The 24,740-nt window shown below is 41.5% G+C and overlaps 1 pseudogene; it reads left to right on the top strand.

Annotated features, from left to right (window-relative positions):
* Nucleotides 1-449: 449 nt before the first annotated feature.
* LOC132527955 (52 kDa repressor of the inhibitor of the protein kinase-like) overlaps nt 450-24,740 on the top strand; it is a 44,684-nt pseudogene continuing 20,393 nt past the window's right edge.

Genomic DNA, 24,740 nt, shown 5'->3' with positions numbered 1-24,740 from the left:
CTTCCCTGTTTCTCACATCTTTATTCTCCTGCTAGTGTTCCCTACCTGCATGTGGATCCTTATCTCAGGGTCTGCTTCTGGGGGAACCCAAATCAATAATATACATACACATACAATACTTATCCATGCCCTGTTCTATCTATTTAGATCCTAACTATCTATCGATCTATCATCTATCATCTTGAACACAGCAACACAGTGCAGCTTCTTAAAGAATCCAGACAATTGAAGAGCTAGAAGAGAAAGGATAAAGAAATCCAGGAGACAGCAGAAAGAGTAAGCTGGTGATCAACAGCTAAAAAACGGACTTTGCCTCCTTTGTATGTAGCTGTCAAGAGGATGTGATATTTGGGAACTCTGGTTAAAGAGGAGACTGGGCGGTTAGTTCTGGCTGCACAGACGGCGCCTCTTGAGGAGTCCACAGAGGGACAGCAATTCTGCTAGGAAAGATGGGCGAGGACTTTTCACCTGAGTCTATTATTCAGGACATGCTGTTGGGAGGGTTGGCCATCGGGGTCATGGAAAGAAGGTAGGTCCAATGTTAATATTGGAAAGGAATGAAATCAGCATAAGCAGAGGGACACTGGCTGAGGTGGCAGGGGAGGCAATGCCACACTTCGTGCTTGTGGGTCAGCTCTGCAAAGGAGAGGAAGATTAGTGAATGGGCTTTGCAGATGTTCACCTGGGATTCTTTAGTGACTTTGTGCAGCTGATACGTGTGCTACTTATCTTGTGGGAGCAGGATTGAGAGCAAAGCTCTGGACTTCCTCAGCTCAGATCCCACCTCTGCCACTTCCTGGCTATGCCACCTTAGCATGTTCTTCAACCTCTTTAAGCATCAGTTTTCCCATCTATATAGTGGAGACATAATGCCTATCTCATAGCATTGTAACGAAAATCAAAGGAGATGTTGTGAATAAAGTACTTGTGTTAATAGTTAATAACCAGAGGATAAGAGAGTTGCCCTAATATTGCAAATATACCCAAGAATGCTGGGGAAATGGTGGGTGGTGGTTTTACCTGATTCAGGCATTGTGTACGCGCGCGCGCACACACACACACACACACACACACACACGTACATGTTTAATATCATATTCGTAGAAAACCACTGGGGTGATAATGCCCTGATGGTGTCAGTCAGTCCCAGCTATAATAGCCGAAAAATCCTACTACTGCTCTTTGCTATGCATGAAATCACTCTGTGAAATCTCTCTTTGAGCAAAGCAAACACCTGTCCTTGGCGGAACGCAAAGGGAAACTTTGTTTAAAGCTCTTGCTCCCCCTTCTTTTAAGTCTGTGATCCCTGCTAAGATAGTTCCTGCCAAGCCCACTTTTGGTTTCTGAGTCAGGCCATCCAAGTTCTCTCAGGGCACAGGCTCAGTCCTGACGGTGTCCTACTGTACCTGAGAGTCTGGGGGCTGAAAGAGAGGAAGAGTCACTTTGTTTTTACCACCAAGACCAACAGATCACACCCAGTGGTCGCACCATTTGCTGTGGCTTCTCTCCACGGTCCTGACAGGTTGATATTCTGGAAGGTCAAGGACGGGTCAGTTCTTAGGATTGTGCGGAAGAGAATCAGTCATTGTTATCACCATTTGATCCCAGCAGTTCTTTCATCTCAGTCTTTTGAAAGCAACTTCCGCTCCTTAACCAGGTTCTGCCCCAGTCTCTTCGTGGGCCAAAGAAGGTGGTAGCTGATGGAAATCACAGATGTGGCCAAACCTCCCTGGCAGCAGTCTGCTCGGAGGTCACATGGCCTCCTTCCAGTAACAGGTGGCACTTGGCCTCTACTTTTCAAGAGAGTTTGAATCAAGAGACATTCAGGGTAAAACACTGTCACGTTGCTTTTAATTTTCTGTAAAGCTTGTTTTCTATAAGCTATTGGACAGCTGGCTTTTTGACATAAGCTTGTAGGAGTGTCGTAGGTCTCAGAAACAAAAGTCTCTGCTCTTTCAATAGTATGAGTTGCCCTTGTTTCAAATTTCAGGATGCCACATAATAGATATACCACACACACACACTTCGTCTCACACAGCCTTACACACACACGTGGAAGTGTGGAAGCAGTCAGAGAAGGAAGCATAAAGAATTTATTATAATTATGAGTAAAATAAGTAGAATCTTATTTATACTAGACTACTATTATGAAGGATAATCATCTGTTAGTTAATTAATATGCTGGACTTGAAAGTGGCTCTAACTTGTGCTGAAACATGAAATGTTTGTCCTCCCCCCTCCTCCTTTCCAACTGGGAATAATAAAAGATCCAAGATTCACACATACTTGTGAAACTCAAACACATTTTAAAAGAATCGACAGGCAGCAAATCTAATCTAAAATACTCACATTGAAACCACTGATCAGAGAAATCTAAGTGGCCCTAATTAACAAAGGGACTCAAGCATTCCCTGCTTGGGGGGAATAGCCCAGGTTCCAAATGCAGACTTGATGTTCACAGAGCATGCAAAGACACAGAGTTCAAACACAGAGACCATGGGATGTTGCCTAGAGCTCCACCGATGGCATCAGAAACACAAACATTACATCTGACAGGCGTGTGATATAACACAGCTGACCTATATGGAAGATTTTAGCGCTGCCCCTTATTCTCCCTTATGTAAAGGGGTTCAATAGGGTGACCACCTAGGGATACACGTGTGCATTCATATTTGTAGCTCCCCTAGAAAAGAATCAGAGGCCAAGAGTGGGTGACCTGGACTCTTGTTTGGACTGGAGAGCACAGACAGCAGCTGCAGCCTGTCACTGAGATTGGCTGCTGACAGGAAAAAGCATTAACAATTTCATCAGATCTTATAGATCAGTAACAATGGAACACCCTTCCCCTAACTGGTGGCCACTGTGGTAGCTACAGTTGGTTTGATGGAAATCAGTATTTAAAAAAAATTTTAAATGTGGTAAAATACATGGAACATAAAATTTACCATCTTACTCATTTTTAAGTCTACAGTTCAGTAGCTTTAAGTACACTCATATTGTTGTGCAAGCAATCTGCAGAAATCTCTTCATTTGCAAAACTGAAACTCTGTACCCATTAAATAATAACTCCCCATTTCCTCTCTCCCCCAGCCCCTGGAAACCACCATTCTATTTTCTGTCTCTGAAGGTGACTACTCTAGGTATCTTACATAAGTGGAATCATATAGTATTTGTCCTTTTGTGATTGGCTTATTTAACTTAGCATAATGTCCTCAAGCTTCATCTATGTTATAGTATGTGTTAGAATTTCCTTCCTTGTAAAGGCTGAATAGTATTCCATTTATGCATATACCACATCTTGATTATTCACTGATCTGCCAATGAACACCTGGATTGCTTCTATCTTTTGGCTGTTGTGAATAATGCTGCTATAAACATTGGCCTATGAAATCAGCATTTTTAATTACAATGGTAAAAGGCTCAAATTCCATTTCATGACTAACTTACTGTCTGATCCTCAAGAAATGGTGTTTTGTAGCGAGTGTAAAATCACTCTATTTCAGGAAGCCCTTTTGGCCCACGATCCTCACTGATATGGCTGAGGGGTGTTAGGAAATCGGTGGGCACGGAGCAGAAATGAAGCTAATTGGTCTATAAATCTATCTCAGTTTTAATCTTCAGCTCCTTAGCACTAAATTTCATGGTTCCAGCAAGATGCACTGAATGAAAAATATTACTCAAGAGTTCTACCCTTGTTGATACAACAGTATTGGCTAATACTTGCAAAGTGCTTAAAATGTTCCAAACACCATTCTTAACTATTACACTATCAGTATCCCTGTTGTACAAATAGGAAATGAGTCAGAGAGTGCCAAAGCACCTGGCCCAGAGGTACACAGCTAGTCAGATATTTAAACCCCAGTAGTTTTGCTCCAGAATTCATGCCCTTTACCACCACACTACACTGTATCTCATTTTTTCACATATATGAATAGGCGTGTGTGTGTGTGTGTGTATGTCTGTAATTGTTATTTTTTTGACAACCAGCAATGAAAGAAGTCCCCTTAGAACTCCAAAATGATAATTCTAGAAAAATGGTGCAACAACATGTGATAGAAAAATACTCTGGTTTTGTAACTGAACATAACTTTGAATCCTAGCTCTCCCATCAACTGTCTGATAACATTGACCAAGTGTTTTATCCTCTTGACTTTAGTTTCCTCACCCGGAAATGGGAGCAATATAATATCTACTTGGCTTAGTTGTCAACATTTAAGGAAATAATGTCTATAAAATAATTAGCTCCTGATAGGTACTCAATAAATGCTAGTTCTCTTAACTTTTATGAGGCAAGAGAAGAATGTGATCTCAAAAAAGTGATATGTGTTTTCATAACAACCTGCACTGCATAAACACATTAATTTCCACTTTATTTTTCTATGCACAAGGTACTTAATTAGATGGCCTCTTCTCTCTTTTGCATTCTGCCAGAGTCTGTTCAGAAATACAAGAGACATGCTATGTTGGATACCTAACGGTAGGTCCTGATAAAAATCAACTCCGTATTTTCTTCAAGTGGGGAAGGAACTCCAAATGCCAGGATCAGGGGCACAGCTAAGGGGCTGTACCTGTATCCTCCTTCCCTTTGCTCCAGAATACCACGACTTTGAGCACTCATCATAAATCAGCCTTCATTGCCAGCACAGAAAGAACTGCCTCCCAGCCTTGACCCAAGGCCATAATTGTGTAATCATGTCTTCACAGCCTTATAATCAAATTCTTGCTTCTTCCCTTGATTTGATTTTTTTTTAATGGTGTAACAATTTGATTAGTAGAAAATGCTATAAAATCCACTATTTTATTGATAAAACAATACTCACATGGAAGCTAAGATATTATTTGTCCACTTAGCTCAGTTGATTCAAGAATGATCATACTTGGTAGGATAGTGCTGCACAAGGAAAGATTCAAATTGCCCCAAGACGCTTTGCTTTGAAGACATGCAGTGAAGCGCTAAGGGGACCAACGAGATGCACATACATCCAGGCCTGCCCCTCTCAAAAGAAGACTTTCCAGACAGCAGAGAAGGAGTTTCTTCATAGAGATTGAAAGATAGCGTATGTCCCCATGTGGACATACTTGCATCTTTACACGTGTATATGAAACAAATATATGTCTCATGTAGTTTCTCACTATCTCTATTATTTTAGAGCAGTTTAAGGTTCACAGCAAAACTGAGAGGAAGATATGGAGGTATCCCCTATAACCCACATGTACTCAGACTCCCCCACTATCAGCCTCCTCCACCAGAGAGCTACATTTGTTACTGCTGATGAAGTTACACTGACACATCATTATCACCCAAAGACCAAGGTTTGCATTAGGGTTCACCTTTGGTGTTGTACATTCTTTGGGTTTGAACAACTGTATGATGACGTGAATGTATAATGTCTAATGACAATGGAAGTGTGGGTTGTCTTTCCTCATCGCTCTCTCTTGTTTATTGCCTGAGATGAAAGGTTGAAAGGCCAGTATCCAGTTAAGCTGTATGGAGGGGCTGGTGCTTTCCTGAATGGAAGAACTAACTGGAAAAACTACCATTTTCCAGAGTTGGATCATCATTTCTGACTTTTAAGATGTGGCCACCAGCTCTGTTTTTGTGTGCTGTGGTAGTTCATGATTTCTGATGTCTTTTCTCGAACAAGTAGGTCCCTCCTTGGGAGTGAGTAGAATGTCTCCTGCCAACACTTAAGTCAGATCATGTTTTTCCCTTAGGCCAACTCTGCTTACAGCTGTTCTTGAACTATTCAGTTATTGCTATAAAGCACTACTCACAAATTTTAAAGGGTAATCACTGAGCATTTGCATTTTTTAAGTTCTCAGGACCACTTTTCTTAGTTATCTGCACTGTCTGCTATTAGGTCATATTCTCATTGCTGAGATGAAACCAAGCATGAGATAGGGTAGTGACTGGTTCAGAGGTTAAGGTGAATTTTGGCTCAAGGTGAGAATTCACAGGCTTTGGTCCATTGAGCCATGTTTCCCATGCTTACCTATCTGTGAAACAGCAGCTATGAGTTGAAACTCTGAGAAACATTCTCAGTAAAGTGGAAGATTTTGAAAGAACCAACCTCCCCCTTCCCCCTCTTCTTTTGATATAGCATCTGTCACGCTCCTCGTAGCATCTGTCACCTGTCCTCCTTGGCTTGTGACCTTGTGACGGGGTGCTCACTGCCTCACAAGCAACTCATCTCAGATCCAAGTATCTCTTCTTGACAAAAGGTGTTCCTTCTTTAGGTAGAACCCTGTGTCCCTAAGAGTCTGCTTCTTGGTCCTTGAAACTTGGCCAGCATTTTGGGACAAAGAGTTTCAGAAATAATTTTTAAAAGGGAAACGGTTGCACGCCTGAGTAGCTAGATCATTGCATTTGAAGTTCATGAGCCTTATTTATATAATAGATAAATCAGGTTAGTTCTCTGTTTCTCAGGGTATCATCTCTTTTCTTTTTACCTCTGTCATTTTCTCCTATTTTCTGCCTGGTGTCTTCCTTCTCTTGTAGATGTTTCTATCTTTTTCTGTCTCAGGTTTATATTTCTCCCTGTGATGTTTTTCTATTTTTCTCTTTTTTGCTTCTTTTCCTTTTCCCCTATTTGCCTTTTCTGTCAATTTTAATGAATATTTATTAGATACCTATTTCAGACTAAGGAGTACGCTAAGTGCGTAAGGAAATATAGGGAAAGCCTTTGCCCTTCAAGAAAATAAGCTCTTCTGTAGAATCTGGTATCTCTCCTTTAATTAAGCACAATAAAAAACAGTTATTTTTCCTGGCTTTGTCTTTTGTTCCTCATAGTTAACTGGAAAAAAAGGCAAATTGAACATGTTCTATTTCTTATTGGAAGGAACAAAAAGATAATCTAAGTGGGCTTATTTTTTGTACCTTTATGTGACACTAAATTAATTTTTTCACTTTTTACATCAATGGGACTTGGTTGAAAAACATGTTTTTTCTTCATCCCCGCATTACTCCCTTTTCTTTGAGAAAAATGTTAGGAATAAGGCTCGAGTGCTCTGGACACTCTATTGGTTTTTCTATGTTATCAGTAAGCAACGGCATATGGTTGGCTTATATTCAACACCAGTCGGTTTTTCACAGAGTGAACTGGATGAATCCAGTAGTCCTCAACTTGAGCCTGCATTAGAATCACCTAGAAGGCCAGTTAAAGCACCCATTTCTGGGTCCTACACACCAGAGTTTCTGATTCAGCAAGTCTGGGGTGGGGCCTGAGATCTGTTTCTCTAACAAGTTCTGGAGTGCTGCTACAGGTCTGGGGACTGTATTTTGAGAACCACTGTATTCAACTGAACTTCGAAGAGTAAAGAGACAGTTTTGCCAGTAGGGGATCGGTGGCAGGTCTATTCACCTATGCTCATTTTTAGGGTTCAGAACAGTGGAACTTAAAATAAACCTTTAAATAAAAATATTATTTAATACACTGTTCTTATATAAATGTTTTTCTGTGAGTGAAGAAAAGGATCTTCTCCAGAGCCTCAGAACTTCAGCCTGGCACAGATCCAAAAGGCAGGAGGAGCCTTCCTCGGACGCTACTTAGTGTTTGCACGCTTCTCTCCAACTGTGCCACGCACTGCTAGCCAGTTTTAGGTCAACCTTGCTATACTGTTTTTCTAAGCAAAGGAGCAAAAACATGAGCATGATTCAGCTTATAAACTGTTGATTTTAAGGACCTCCTGCTCTCACGGTTTTGGTAACTTAAAGAAATCTAATCTCCGTAAACTACCCTGCTGTGACTTTCCCTGATATCATGTTTGTTTGAGCTTTGGATTCAACAGTAAGATCATGATTTAAAAGAAAAGAAACAGCAACCTTAAAAGTCAGATTTCTTCGAGACCCAGGCTGTAGACAGGCCAGCTGTTGTGGGCGTGGACATCCGTCCCTGTACACATGTGTGTGGTGTGTGCACATCCTTGCAAAGGGCAGGTGTGTGTGGGAAGAGTGGAGAGCTCTGGCACTACCCAACTCAGGAAACATACAAATACTTCATCATTTAACATCCCTGAGGGTCAGGACGATGGCTGGGCTCGGTGACACAGGAAAGAATTTTAGAATTTAAAAACTCCTACAAATCATAGTTAAATGTTATTTAATAAATTTAAGCTTCCAAGAAAACATTTCTATTAACTTGCTGATTTCCTGTCCATCCCAGTAATAGCAAACTTATTGCAGTGGTTCTCAAATGAGAACCTTTTTGATTTTCCAAGACAGACTGTAAGTTGTTACACTACTTCCCATCTGAACCATAAAAAACTTCACTGTGAGCATTGAGAATATTTCACTTACAAATGTTATACTATCTTTTTTTTTTTTTAATGTATTCAGCAGACTTACCTTCAGACCCCAGTTTAGTGGTGCAGAGAACACTTCATTTCGATTCATTTAGTCTTGTCTGTAGGTACGTTGGTAGAACTGGAGAGATTCTGACACATACACTTGCCTGGGAGAGAGGAGATTTAAAATGTTACAACCAAAGAACAGCAGGATGGGATGTCCGAACTCTATTCCAAAGTACCCTGGTAATTTTCTCAAGATGCGAATACCACAGCAGATCACTTCGTCCATTGTCTTCTTTGGTTTTTCAAAGAACCTCAGTTTCTGGGACAAGGACAGAGACCCTGGAGACAATCTAACTAGCCAGGAAGGTAATTCCTTGTTCCAGAACCAGGCTATCCCAGAATAAAGTAAGTCTTGTTCTCTTTGATGACTCTTCGTAATCTGTGCATCGAGTCATGAATAAATATCTGAACTTGCCAAATTCTGAGCACCTCAGATCTGATTTCAAAAATTACGAATGCACAGAGCTTACCCTGAAATATTCTGGTGTAACATATGAGGTAAGGCTCAGGCAACGGGATCTTTTAAAAGTTGATTCTAGTGGTTTGGGAACCACTCTGATATGAGAACACAGAGGGGAGAGCCACTGATTTTCCAGGGGGCAGGAGAAAACAAGGTCTGGGAAGACTTCACAGAGAAGATGACATTTAAGCTGGGCTTAGAAGCATGAATATGATTTCAACAAATGCATGAGGCTTTTCTAGGTAGAGGGTAAACCACAGGAGGTCCTGGGAGGTGTAAGAATCCACGGCATGTTTGGGGAAGCAGGGCAGCACGTAGTAATCACGTGGGGCTACACCAGAGGATGTATGGGGATTGAGCAGGAAAGAAGGGAGGGTGGGAAAAGTAGACTGGGGGCCAAGGACACACTCTCTTGAGTGTTATGTAAGAAATTTGAATTTTGGTGCAGGCAGTGGACAATCATCAACAATTTTTATTTTAAGGAATGCTTTTTTAAATTAATTAATTAATTCTTTTTTTTTTTTTTCTTTTGCGGTACGCGGGCCTCTCACTGTTGCGGCCTCTCCCGTTGCGGAGCACAGGCTCCGGACGCGCAGGCTCAGCGGCCATGGCTCACGGGCCCAGCCGCTCCGCGGCATGTGGGATCTTCCAGGACCGGGGCACGAACCCGTGTCCCCTGCATCGGCAGGTGGACTCTCAACCACTGCGCCACCAGGGAAGCCCAATTAATTCTTTTTTAAGGAATGATTTTTTTAAAAAGAATCTGTATTCTAGAAATGTAATTTGTGAAATAGCATGGAAGAAAAAGTGTAGTAAAAAGAAATGGAAAACAGAGTCTTCGTTAGTGAGGCTATCCAATAGACCAGATAGAAATAGTCAGGGTCTGATTTTAAAAAGTGGCAGCGAGAATGAGCGATGGATTTGAGACACACTTGTAGGAAGAGTTTATGTGCCTAAGTAAGAAGGAAGAAATGAAGATGGTGTCCATTTTCCTGACACAGTGGATGAAGTAAGAGGTAATACTTTTGACCAAGCTAAGAAGTAAGAAGAGGAATCCAGTTGGTAACTGTTGAGTTGGAGATGCCAGGGTAAGGATGCCCAGTAGTAAGGTACCAGTGGGGCTGAGGTTCAGGCAAGAAGTCTAGGGTGGGGACACAGGTCTGGAAGTACTCAGTGACTATGTGACATCATAGGAGGGGCCCCAGGAGAGTCTGGAGTGAGGGATGAGAAACTGACAGTGGTGAGACCCTGGAACCGCCAGTCTTTAAAAGGTAGGCAGAGGGAGAGGAACTAATATAGAGATGGAGGAGGAAAGAGTTATCAGAGAAGAAGGGGAAAAAAACCAAAATAACTTCAAAAATGGACAACTAAGGGAGTCAAGGGAGAAAAGTTGCAGAAAGAAGGAAGGGATCAACAAGAAAATTGACTTGATCTCCTTAACGGGTCATTAAAGAATCTGCAAGAACAGTCTAGCTCTAGCTCAGCTAAGGAAGTGGTGGCTTCCAGTGTTGCAGGATGGGTGAGATTTAAGTGAGTAGGGAAGTGAATGGGACTTTCCAATGGGAAAGACAGTCAAGGTGTAGAATTGGAAGGAGTCGGGTCCCAGAGGAGTGGGTAGAGGAATGGAGATGGCTACAGGGGGATGATTATACCTATTTAAATGTGCAGAGACTTCCCTGGTGGTGCAGTGGTTAAGAATCCTCCTGCCAATGCAGGGGACACGGGTTTGTGCCCTTGTCCAGAAGGATCTCACATGCCGCAGAGCAACTAAGCCAGTGTGCCACAGCTACTGAGCCTGCGCCCTAGAGCCCACAAGCAACAACTACGGACCCCGAGTGTCACAACTACTGAAGCCTGTGCACCTCGGGCCTGTGCTCCACAACAAAGAGAAGCCACCGCAATGAGAAGCCTGCGCACAGCAACGAAGAGTAGCCCCCTCTTACCATAACTAGAGAAAGCCCGAGCACAGCAATGAAGACCCAATGCAGCCAAAAATAAAAATAAAATATATTTTTAAAATGTGCATAGGACGAGAAAGGAGATTAAAATACACAAAATGGATGACGGCAGCAATGTTAAGGAACTGGCTGAGTTATGGGAGGTATTTTCTCTTTCTTAATTTTTCTATGTTGTTGTTTTACATATTTTTGCAGTTCTTTTACCTCACTTTTATATTGGAAGATGAACTTTATTTTTAAGAGCCATCTGAAGGAACAGCCTTAGAAAAGACTAGACACCTCTTCTAAGATAGGAAGAAAGATGGTAAGAATAGAAGGGAATTTAGGAAGTTCATCCCAGATGGTCTTTGTGACGCTTGTCCCGCTTTCTAAGTGGAATTAATGACTCTTCCCCTACTCTCCCTTTACCCTATACATCTATGCATTAATTCACCTACATGGTTTGACTGCCCTTACTTGTTTTCCTGTCTATTTATCTCCCTCTACCCAGCTATAAGCCCCTCCAGGGTAGAGATCACAACTTATTTGTCTTTATGTTCCAAAAACTTAGCATAATTCCTGCCTCATAGCAGGTACCCAATGAATTCTTTTTTTTTTTTTTTTTTTTTAAACCGGTACGCAGGCCTCTCACTGTTGTGGCCTCTCCCGTTGCGGAGCACAGGCTCCGGACGCGCAGGCTCAGCGGCCATGGCTCACGGGCCCAGCCGCTCCGCGGCATGTGGGATCTTCCCGGACCGGGGCACGAACCCGTGTCCCCTGCATCGGCAGGCGGACTCTCAACCACTGCGCCACCAGGGAAGACCCCCAATGAATTCTTATTGAAAATACTCCCTTTTCTTAAGAACTTGGATCACCCCCTGAGAGTAAAGGGGGTAAGAATCGGGTGAGAACTTAAGAAAAGAAGTTACGTTCAGAAACAACTGTGCTGGAGAAGGGCAGAGTGACTGGCGAAGGATCCGTGTAAGGATCCTTGGGAAAAAATCTGCTCTAGAGGAGACAGGGGTGTTTTATCACATTAGTTTAAGGGCAGCATTAGCAGCAATAAGGTAATGATGCAGGCACTACCTTGTAAGAGCAAAAGTCCTAGTTGAGGCTTTCAGAGACATTTGATAGTTACCAAGAAGCCTCCTAAGACTTCCTCTCACATGCTGGTGAGTGCGGAGCCCTGAAGTCAGGACATCCACAGCCCCCCTCATCCCAAGAGGCACTCTTCAGTGTGTCAAGGAACGTGATGCGTGTGCTGTGACCGCCCCCTCTCAGTCACTGGGCACAGGAACAATCAGAACTCCCCCTCCGCTGGGAGAAGGTCACAGTCCAAGAAGACAGGTAAACCCGAAGTTGAAAGCCCACACAGCTCTCAAGGATGCCAACTGGCTTTGCCGTGTCGGGTGATTTCTCACATTCCCTCGGCCAAGTCTCCTGTTTTGTAACGAGTTCAGTCAAGGGTTTTACTGGAGTAGACAAGCATGAAATGAATTTTCCAGAGAAGTTTCCGAAGTGGGGGAAAGTTCATGGCTCGAAAGCACCGGTGGGTAATGAAACGAGACCGTGAACTTCTGTTTTTCTTTATAAAAAAGAAAAAAGAGAGTTTTCCAGGTTTGAAAATCTGAATCTAAAACTTGTGCTGTGTCCTCAGCTCTCAGCCCATCTTATTCTCTAGCCCTGGTGTTGCAAACTTATTTTATGCTGTTTCAGAGCTGCCCAAGTGGGTGACCTGGTCCCACTGAGCACCAGGATATTGGGTGGAAGACGTGCAGGCTAGCCTCCCTTTGCCAGAGACCTCTGCTTTGTGACCCCTCGGTCACAGCTACCCAAAGGAACTCACTGAGGGCAAACCTACTGAAGGCTGCTTGCCTTAACCAGCTGGTAATCCCTCATTATAAGTCTTTATTAGACGGTTGTTTATTATTATTAGGAACTCATCTTTCACTCACCTAAAACCAAATGCTAGTTTTAAGGATGAAGAAGCAAAACTAAAACCAATCTGGCCATCACTCTCAGCTTTGGGCATTACCTACTCAGCCCTTGTCTTTGATATACAATCAAATACAAATGAATGTTAGGCTCCCAGACTTAGGAGAAAAAAATAAAATAAAGTAGAAATACAGCTTTTATAAAACAAACAAATGAAAATGCTTTGATTCATCCTAGTCTACCACCCATCCAATCTGCTGGTTCTCAAACCTGGTTTCACTGTCTGACCTTGAGTAAGTTATTTAATAAGTTTCTGGAACTCAATTATCTCTAAATTGGAATAATAATACCTATTTGGAAGGGTGGTTGTGAGAATTAAGTAAAGTATAGAGCACGTAACCCTTGATAAATGTCTATTTCCATTACCTTCAAACTGCCTCTTGGAATTACTCCTATATCTCCATTAAAATTGCCATATGATCCAGCAATCCCACTCCTGGGCATATATTCAGACAAAACTATAATTCCCAAAGATATATACACCCCTATGTTCATAGCAGCAGTATTTACAATAGCCGAGACATGGAAACAACCTAAATGCCCATTGACAGATGAACGGATAAAGATAATGTGCTGTATATATATGTATATACACACACACATATACATACAGTGGAATATTACTCAGCCATGAAAAAGAATGAAATAATACAATTTGCAGCAACATGGATGGGCCTAGAGATGATCATACTAAGTGAAGTAAGTCAGAAAGAGAAAGACAAATACCATACTTATCTGTGGAATCTAAAATATGACACAAATGAACATATCTACAAAATAGAAACAGACTCACAGATTATAGAGAACAGACTTGTAGGTTGCCAAGGGGGAGGGGGTGTGGGGAGGGAAGGATTGGGAGTTTGAGATTAGCACATGCAAACTAGTTGAATAGGATGGATAAACAACAAGGTCCTACTGTTTAGCACAGGGAACTATATTCAATATCCTGTGATAAACCATAACGGAAAAGAATAGGAAAAAGAATATATATATGTATAACTGAATCACTTTGCTGTACAGGAGAAATTAACACAACATTGTAAACCAACTATACTTCAATAAAATAAAAATAAAATAAAATTACCATCATCAGAGTGCAGATCTTTAATTTATTACGTTTTACAACCTTATTGCAGAAATGGCATCATGATAAGACCTCGAGCTTACCTCCTTGCAACCCACCTTGCCTTATGCCATCAATCCTTTCCCTTCCTAAAACATCACTTCCTTCGTGTCGCCCTTGCTTGAGGTTTTCTCCAGCTTCTCACTGCCTTCTCACCCTGCAGCCTGGAGTTTAAAACCCACAGCCGCTTCACGCCATCATTTCCTATGACTATTCTAAATGTTTCCATTTCAATCAGGGTACCCTTTAAAACTTTCTCCTAGGGATAGGGAATTCTAACTTATTTTTTCTACCTTTTTTATTTTGTTTTTGTGCATGTGTCTCTCTTCACACTTTCTCCTCACTGCTCACATCTGTCTCTATCAAAATCCACTGCATCCAACAAGATTTAGCGGAAGTCCAGCTCAGTCCATAGAGTAATTCCTGCTTCTCCAGTCCACACCGACCTTTAGCCTCTTGCTGAACTCTGACTGCCTTGATAGCCCTCATCATGGTTTCACGCTTTCCACAGCGGAGGCACGCGCAGAACATGGAAATCCCAAGCACACGCAGGTAAATACTGACCGTCATTTTCTTGAGTGCACAGCCCAAGAGACCGAGCTAAGTGGTTAAAGTAACTCAGGAGTGGCCCCTCTTCAGCAAACTCTGCCTTCCTTTCCTTGCCCTTTCTTCTTCCCTCTTTCTTCTTTTCTTCCAGTAAAAAAGTATTTTATATTGACTCTTTTATCCTGATTTGCAACATCTTATATTTAATTTACCAATTTTTCCCTATGTTTTAGAGGTAATTCTTTGACATTTTCAAGAGTGTTAAATGTAATATCTTCACCTGACCTTCAGCGTTTCAGGCATTGTTTCAAGTCGGGATTTAGAATTGCTGAATTGTATGTTTGAAGTTACACACCTGTTAGTTGAAATTTTGTTTTATTTTTTACTTTAGAATTATACACAAAATTTTTTTGATGATACAGTGTGTCACAAAACACAGATGGTTTAGCATCCATTTATATTATGAGCTCATAGCATTACATCAGTGTTTCATAGATACAAGTTCATATCCCGAGGTATTGTTGCAATGAGTTCCATATCAGCATCTTTATTTTGTAATTCTTGAGAAGAAGAAGAGTTAGTATCACATAGTCTTGGGATCAATGTATTTGAAATAAAAATGTTAATTTTGTAGCATTTTTAGAATTCCAATGATTGAAAATCACGTACAAGCAACCCTAACCCTTCCACAGCTTTGCTCACATTCTAAATTCAGATAAAATGAAATTCACAAAACAGACAGAAAATAGAAAAAATTAAATTTTGCTAGTGAAACTCTAATAGCTCTCATAACTTAATCTTTGATTTTTTGCCATCGTTAAGGGATATACTGCTGAAAAGCTAAGACTTAAAAGTTTAGGATCTCCCTCTAATCTATTAAAGTTCCATATCCTCTTTGAACAGAAGTTGCAAATGAAACATGTTCCATACTGTAATGCTCAGATACTTTACAAGGAGTAGACTGGCAAACAATCAAGGAAAACCAAATGGCTTGAATAATCTAAAAACTGATTTATTCACTCAACAAATACTTATTGAACATCTATTCTGGACAGTCATTGTTCTAGACAGCAGTGATGCAGGTATGAATAAGACAGAGCAAGTCCTTACTCTTATGGAGCTCACATTCTTGTGGGAGATGAATGACAGCAAATGAGAAAACAAGCCTATAATTACAACCTGTAGTAAGGGCTTTAATGGGAATGAACTGGGTGTGCTGCTGAGAGAGCACTTCCTTTGAACAGTCATCAGGGAGGTTTGATCTAAGGGGCTAACAGTAACGTATAAATTGAGACAAATAAGAAGGTGCCAGATAAGCAAAGGGATAGAGGGAGAGCATCTCGGCATATTGAAGGAGCAAGAAGACAGCCAACATGGCTGGGAGAGAGGAAGTGAGGTAGAAAAATGGTTTAAGGTGACAAGGAGTTAGGTAGGGGCCAAGTTAACTGGAGTCTTGCAAACTGGGGAACAGAGGTGCATTTTATTCTAAGTGCTTTTGGAAGGGAAATACCTGGTTGGTTTAAAGCATGGAAATGACATGCTCTGATTTATATTTTTAAAAAATCTCTCTGGTTGCTGTGTGGAAGTGGATTGTTCGTGGCGGAGAAGCAGAAGTAGGGAGACATTCAGAGGCAACTGCAGTCATCAAAGTGATGATCATGGTTTGGATTAGCATGATAGCAATGAAGATAAGGCGAGGTGGATGGATTTGAGATCTATTTTGAAGATGAAGCTACCAGACTCACTGATGGATTAGGAAGAAAAAAAGAAAAATCAAGGCTTGAACTCCCGAGTGGGTAGCGAGGCCATTATCGAAGACTGGGAGGGCTGGGAAGGAACAGGATGGAGGGTAGGAGAAAATTAACTATATTTGCCATACCTCTTAGTGAGCCAAATGGAGGTAATGAATACAAAATTGGATATCCAAGTCTGGAGCTCAGAGGAGAGTTCAGGAATGAATGAGAACCTGGGAGTCATGGCATATCAATGACATCTCAAGCCTTAGGATAGGAAGGATTATTTCCCTAGAAAGACAATGTAGGTAGAGAAAAGGGCCTGGAACTCTGCCCTGGGAGCCCTCTAACATATTAGAGACTAAGCTGAAAAGGAGGCTTCATCAGTGAAGATACAAAGAACTGCCAGAGAGGTATGAGGAAAACCAGGTAAATACAGACTAAGAGACATGAGAGGTTCCAATAAAGGAAGTGGTCAGCTGTGGTAAAAGATACTGAGGGACTGGGTCAGAGAAGGACCTTGAAAAGAGTCTTGGATTTGGCAACATGGAAGTTTTCTGGGATGTGGACAAGAATATCTTAGGAAAATCCGCAGGGGTGAGGAAGTGGATACAGAAACCATAGATGACTCTGTTGAGAATTTTGCTACAAAAGGGAGAAGAGAAAAAAGGCAGAAGCTGGAAGAGGATGTGGGGTTAAAGGACGTTTTTGTTTGTATGTTTTGCTTTGTTTTGTTTTAAGATGAGAGACAGACAAGTGATTAGTATTCCAGAGGGAATGATCTAGAAGGGCTGCAAGCCTCCTGATGCAGGAAGGAGGGCACTTACAGGAGTGAAGCCAGCCCTCAGTGGCGGAGCTAATTATACTACCCAAGTGAAAGCAGACACTACCACACCTAGGAAATGTTCAGGTCTCAAACGTGTATTCTAAGACAAATCCTTTGCCTTCTGTAATAAAAATATAAAGTCTGAGTAAAAGTGTTGCAATTTGTTTTCTATAATTCCTAAAATCACAGAGCAGGGATATAGAGAAGCATCTTTAACACTCGTGTTCATACCTATCTACCTTCTATTTTTGTTTCTTCCACTTATTATTTGTAGCAGCTTTTAATCAGACAAGAATCCAAAACTTGCTAAAGTGTTTTCAAAGCTTCCTCCAACTTAGAGGTGGAAACACATTCCCCAGACCCCAGACCCCCTGCCACCTTGGGAAATGTCAGAAAATAAAAGGACTTTATTTTCTCAAATGAAATGGCTCTAAGTTTAGAGAGCGATTAAATATGAACTTAGCTGAGGAAACAAACAGAAAAGAAAACGTGAATAAAATGCAAGGCAGAAGGAGTACAGTTTTAGAAAAATTATTGAAAAACTTCTGACAAATTAATAGTGTACTTTTAAATCATGATTCCACCATATAAATAAGAGTGAGACCTGAATCTGGAAAAATCCCATTGAGCCATCAGGACAATATACAAAAGGAAATGTGTTGTCTGGGGACTAAAGGGTGCACAGAAAATTGTACGTTTATGGTGCAGCTTGGATACAGTGAATATGAAACTTGGCACTTTCTTTAAGTGTAATTAGGAGCTTGGGATGGATTCAAAGATTAGACACTGCTACCAAAAAATAAAGGGATAAACAGTCACACTAAGTCTCCATTTCCATCTCTGATCTCTCTCCAACCTTCCACCACGGCCAGAATATCCCTGTTCTCAATCTTATGATCTGAACCCCATTTTCTAACCTACGATATATGTTCCCACCAGTTCCTAAAGACCAGTGCTTGGGGTGAGGGTGGTGGGCTAGACAGATACAAATTTTAAAGACAGCTTCAAATTTTTAATTTCATATTTTCATTTGAGGAAGGAACACCATTGCTTTTTCCTTCATGAAATCTTTCCCAATCTTTCCAGCAGGAAGTAATCTCTCTCTTCCCTAAACTCCCACAGCACCATATCTGTGCCACTTTTCACGTGTTCTCATGTATATATGGTTATTTTTAGTTATTTTCCATTTACCCTATTGGGTAAACCCTGGATGGAAGGGTTCAGGCTTCTCGATCTTAATATTTCCGATTGCACTTAACACAATGCCTCGTATTTAGTACGTATTGAATAAATATTTAAATATTGGCTGAAAAGTTTTACGAGATTTTTATGACATGAAGGTGCCTGATTCAGGGTAAAACTACAGTGTGTTTGGATCGGAAGATTGCTGTTCAGCTCTCTACTACCAGAGCCATCGCTCTGCACGACCTCGGGGCACTGCAGGCACTGAACTCTGTGTGAGTGGAGGCCCCAGATCTTTGTAACAAAGCGTCCCCTTTTCCTACTGAGGCCTTTCATTGCTACAGGGTTACATCCTTCACTGCACACCCTCAAGGTATGAGGAGGGCAGCATAACAGAATGACTAAAAGCATGGACTCTGGTGCCAGACAGCTTGGGTTCCGTAGCCTCCCACTCAGACCTCCCTTCAAGAGAGAGGGGCAGAGCCCCCAGTGGCTTCTTTGGATCCCCTGCAGCACTGGTGGCAGACCACACTTCTCTTAGACTCCTCCCAGCCGTGACTGAGCAACAGGAGGCTATGAAACTCCACCATTCATGCTGCCTGAGGGAATCTCCCACTTTGACCCAGGGACGCCCCATCCATCAGTCTGTCTGAGGCTTTCCCAGATCTGCACAGGAGTCTGAGGCTCTCGCTACCCAGTCCTTCCTTCCTTCTTGCCTTTCACAAATATCACGCCTGCATCTCGGTCTGAAGCCTGTCCCTGCCCACTCCTCCTGCCTCTTCCTTCTTTATCTGTCATAGATGTTTGTCCCAGTAAGCCTCATCTGTGTCTACTCTCACCCTGGTATTTGTTCTCAGAGAACCTATAAGGGTACAAGTTCAAATCTTGGCTCTTTTATTTTATAACCTCAAGATGTAACTTCAGGCAAATAATTAATTTTTATTTTTGCCTCTGTTTCCTCACTTGCAAAAATAGGAAAAGAATAGCACTAACTTCATACGGCTGTTGTGAAAATTAAATTAATTCCTGTGTGCAAAGCACTTTGGACAGTGCTCAGAGACCAAGCCTCTGCAAGTGTTCGCTATGATGAATTTTTCAGTGCCCAAGGCTGACTAGGCCTTTAATCAATGTGTGATGAATGTTAAATTCCTGTTGGAAGTAAACATCACTATTATTTCAATTATCAGTGGAAAGTATTTCTGACTCTGTTATGTGAATAACATTAATTCTCCACTCCTCCTGATAGGTATTGCTGTGTTCTTAATCTCCAGATTGATCTGTGGAATAGTATTCTGAAATGATTCTAGGATAATTTCCTGAGTCCCTAAGCATTCCATTATTATTTTTTAAAAAATTAAAATAAATTATGTTAGTTAAATGCTTTGCTCCTGCCTATATTCACTTGTTCTTCCTAACTCTTTGGTGAAAAAGAAGAATGACCCTCGTCCTGTTTATGACAGTTAGGAAAAGTACGACTCTACTCCTTCTTCTTTTCTCTAGACTAAACATTCCCAGTTCTCCCAATGCTTTCTTTTTGATCTTCATTTCCAAACTATTTATCACTTGTGCTCTCTTTCCTTGAAAGTTCTCCAGAGTTCCAAATAGTTGAGCCATGCACTGAAGAAACTTCTCCAAGGAGGTTTAAGTGATTGCAAATAGAAGTAATGAGAACTTTGCTTGTCTTCCCCAAAAATCCTGTGGTTAATAAAATCCAAGGAAGACAGTTTCTTTCTTTAATTTATAACTTCACTTTATTGGGGGGAAAGCAGTAGATTAATAAGGAATTAAGTGGAAGCAATTGGTTTTGCATCTGGACCTAGTTACTATAAAAGAAATTCAGTATGAAGAGTTTCTATTTTTAATTAGAATAAAATGCATTTGTTTATCATTATTAAAAAGCTAATTTGAAAGGCTTAATATTAATTAGTTCACATGTGATTTGCTGGTAACCACATAACTAAGAAAAAATTTCAGGATCAGAACTTAAAAGGCGCTCTAAAGTTCTGTCAAAAATAAACAAGCAAAACAAAACAAAACACCAATTAAAACTAGAATTTTGTTTCCTAATACATCTTTTTTGGCAGTTCAATGACTTTATGGTGCCAAAGTCAAATCCTTGATTAGAATGTTTGTTTTGAATCCTAGTTTTAAGTAAGCACTACCTTTTGTATCCCTTACTAGTCCTTATGAATCAGGCCTGTTTTTACTTCCTCTCCATTTGCTGAAAATGAACGTGAAGCACAGTTTCCACGGCCCCCTGGCTTCTGATCTGGAGTATCCATGAGCAGAATAATCGCAGACAGTCTGTGCAGACTTGATCAGTAGTCTCAGCTTCATATGTTGGTGTTTGTGACGGGCAGCCCAGGCCACCAGCCACCAGGCTCACAGTACAATGCCCGGCACTGCGTCCATCACACCAATCAGTGGAAACAGGTGGGGAAGCTTGTAATTCACCTATAGAAGCGTGGAGAAGAGGATGGGTTTTCTGAGAAAGAGCCTGTAGGCATTTCCCCCTTTTTTAACATCAGGATGATCCAGAGATACCAACAGACTAAGCTCAGTCCGCCATGCTTTATTCAGATTCAAAAGCTTGGCCTCATCTGTAAATAAAATAAGTGGGAGACAAGCACTCAAAGAGGGAAATCAGAGATTTAGAACACCTTGGGATGTGGCAACAACAAGAGTGTAGCAGGGGACAGGAAGGCGACAAGACAATGAGTCTTAAGCTTCCCTAAAACTAACAAGAGCTGTGCTTTTAAAAGCTTGTCATCTGAAACCAACACGGGGTTGAGAGAGAAAATTAGTGCATTCTGAGGCCCTTGCCTTAAAAAAAAATGAAAAGTCCACGTGCTTAAAAAAGACAACAACAGATACTAAAACTAAAATAAAATTGAATTACAAATTACTTAAACTCTCCCACCACGAATCCCCCAGCTGTCCCAGATTTTTCTCATCAAAGGAGGTTCTGTAATACAATCAACAGATCAGAGATGTAAACATGGAAGAAAAGAATAAGATCTCCTTGGTTACGTGTAGGCCCATTAGTCCAACATGGTTTCATGTATTTAAAAATCATGCTGAAGTCACTTTGGAATGTCTACAACCAATCATTTTTCCCAGTTAGGAATTTTTCCCAGTAAGAATGGGAATAAGAATAGAAAACAACAGAAAGTAGAAATAGAAAACAACAGAAACAAAACAAACAGAAAGTAGAATAGAAAACAACAAAAAGTCATCAGTAAGGCAGCCCAAGAGTCATAGGATTTTATGAGATGCTATTAAACCAGCGAACGATTTTCCCATCCATTCCTTTCATATAATGGACTAGACGCCAACTCTGGTCATTGCTCTTTCCATCATCCTTCTCCCTCCTTTCTGGAAATGCACACAAGTCAAATTCAGGGGTGTGGCTGGTGTAAGTCCTCTGGGCTGAGAATGAGGACCCCTGGAGCCTGGACCTACCAACTGATACGAGCTGTGTGATGCTGGACCTCAGATTCTTCAGAAGTCAAGAGGAAGAGTTAGACCAGATGGTTTGATAGGGCTGCCATAACAAAGTACCACAGATGGAGTGGCTTAAACCAGTTGTCACCAACATTTTTGGCACCAGGGACCAGTTTTGTGCAAGACAGTTTTTCCACGGACCAGGGGGGCGGGGGTTGGTTCAGGCAGTAATGCGAGCGATGGGGAGCCACAGGGAGTGGAGGGGGAGCGGCAGATGAAGCTTCACTCGCTCGCCCACCGCTCACCTCCTGCTGTGCGGCCCGGTTCCCGTGCACAGGTACCGGTCCATGGCCCGGGAGTTGGGCACCCCTGGCTTAAACAACAGAGTGTATGCTCTCACAGTTCTAGAGCCTGGAAGTCCAAGATCTAGGCGTTGGCAGGTTTTGTTTCTTCTGAAATCTCTCTCCTTGGCTTGCAGGTGGCTGTCTTCTCCCCGTGTCCTCACGTCATGTCTGTGTCCTAATCTTCTCTTCTTATAAGCACACCAGTCAGAGTGGATTAGGGCCAACCCATATGACTTCATAATCACCTCTTTAAAGGTCCCATCTCCAAATGCAGTTACATTCTGAGGTACTGGCAGTTGGAACATATGAATTTTGGGGGGACACAATTCAGCTCATAACAGTCTCCAGGGTACCTTTCAATTCCAGAGTTCTCTGATTTCTTTTCTCTCTCAAATACTGCCTTTTCATTAGCTTATCTTCCCTTTTCTAACATGGAGAGACTCAGCCTGCTATCTTTATAGACTGCAGGGAACTGAGGCTGCACTTTTAGGCTGTCTGTAGTCTTCCTCCGTTTAAGTTAAAGCTACTCAGTAGGGGAGGCGGCACCATTCCAGACAGTAGGTGGGTCAACAGGAATTTTCTGCACTTTTTCTAAAGACAGGACCATTGAGCCTATGGCCATTGGAGACTCTTCGTTAAGGACCTGCCACTGTGAGAATTTTCTGCAATTATTTTTTGCAAGGACGCCAACACTTCCACCTTACTCTGCCTTCCAGACTTACGTGTTGTTTATGTTCTTTCAGGTTGCAAGAAACAGAATTGTGCTTGGGTTTTTTTAAATCATTTGTTGAGTTGTTTTATTTTTCCATAAGGATACAAGGGCAAGTAAGGAAGACAGAATCTCAGCAAGGCTTTGCAGAGGATGAAACACTTAAAAATACTATGAAATTCCAAGGTTCTAGACAGCTCGTTTCTTCAGGGAAGATATCCGTTGTTCTTTACTCAGAGTGACTTCGGGTGACAAAATGATCATTCTATCTCTACCTCTATTGCTCCCTGAGTCTCTCTGATGTCTTTGAGTTCTACGTCCTTGACACAGAGGACGAGTGGTTGGCCAGTTATCAGTCAGTATGCATGCACTGCCTCTGTTGGATAGAGCTCTTCTACCAAGCCACCCCATTGGATATTGGTTAGCTTAGCAATGGCTGGCTCCTGTCAGCTGTCTATGTCTGGTCCTATCAACCTCATGATGAGACCACATGGCTCTAAGTAAGGTGACTAATGGCCAAGGACTTCCTTTGAGATGACATTAGGTGTTCTAGGTACTCTAAGATTTCAAAAAAGTAGAAAGTAGAGCCAGCAGTCAACTCGCGAACTATTCGCAGTATATCTCACCTTTTTCCTTCCATTGACCAGGAAGCTAAAGAGTAGTTCGTATTCATCGCCTTTACTCTCTCACCTTCATCCACTACTATCCTAATCCTTGAAATTCTGAGCCCACCTTCCTTAACTCTAACTGGAATTACCTTCCATTTTTAACATCCGTTTGTCATTTTCTCCTCAAACTTGCTGCCGCACTTAAAACTGTTGATGGACCACCCTTACTTGCAAAGCCTCTTGCCTTGGCTTCTGTGACTGCATTATTCAGGGGATGGAAAGTGGACCACAAGCTGTAGGGAAAGCCTTGGAGTCAATGGCCCTGGATATGCATCCTGATTCTCCCCACTCAACATCTGTGCAGCACTGTGTGTGTTAATTCTATTCCATTCAATACATTTATTTTTGTGTACCTATCATATTTGCGATGATTGAGTAATGGGGAGGAATTCCAGATAACACCAATGTTTGGACTTAGCTGAATGAAAAAATAGATGTGCAGATACTTAAGCCTTACTCCTTATACCCAAGTAGACACTAAGATCTATTGATTCCACCTCCATAATATTGCTCACATTTATTCCTCTTCTTTATCCCTGTTACCCTGGTAGAATTCCCCACTACCTTTGACCTGGCTTAGTGGTTAACAAACTGAGTTCTGAACAGCTCCTGGAAATCCCAGGGAGATTCCTCAAGGACTTCTGTAGGTGTCCTACAGAAGGCAAGAAAGTGGTATGGCCCCTCACAGGGACTGTTCCTGCCTCCTCATTTAAACAGGATCAGTTATGTGTTTTGTTTTGTTTGTTCTTGGAAAAAACCTTTTTTATTTTACTTTTTCAAAAAACCCCACTGGCCCACGTATTGATTCTGTCGCATCATAAGACTCTATCTTCAGAGTACCTCCCTTACAATCCGCTTTATAGTTGGCTTTCAGGTCATTTAAAGCGAAGCACCCTTCTGTTCATGTCCTTTCTCCACTGTCTGGAAATGCACTACTAGATACGGTAGCCATTAGCCGTATGTGACTATTAAGAATCTATAAAAGAGTGGATATATGTATATGTAAAACTGATTCACTTTGCTGTACAGCAGAAACTAACACAACATTGAAAATCAACAATACTCCATTAACATTTTAAAAAAGAATGAACCCTAATGTAAAAAAATAAAAATTAAAAAAATAAATTAATTTAAACTAAATTAAAAATTCAGTTCATTAGTTGCACCAGCTTATTTCAAGTATCTGATAGCCACATGTATCTCGGGGCCACCATATTGCACAGCTCCTATCTGGAACATTTTCATCATTGCACAAGTTTCTATTGGATAGAGCTGGCCTAGCTCACTAGATTAAGATTTCTGACTTTGATATAGGACTTAAATCTTTCCTTTCTAGGCCCTTCTGCTGCTGTTTTCCTTCATATAATGCTCCAGTTAGACTGAACTGTTCCCAAATATACCTACTCACTTCTGCCTTCATGCCT

Source organism: Lagenorhynchus albirostris, chromosome 10 (assembly GCF_949774975.1).
Source record: "Lagenorhynchus albirostris chromosome 10, mLagAlb1.1, whole genome shotgun sequence".
Taxonomy (NCBI): domain Eukaryota; kingdom Metazoa; phylum Chordata; class Mammalia; order Artiodactyla; family Delphinidae; genus Lagenorhynchus; species Lagenorhynchus albirostris.
This window is presented reverse-complemented; position numbering and strand designations above follow the sequence as displayed.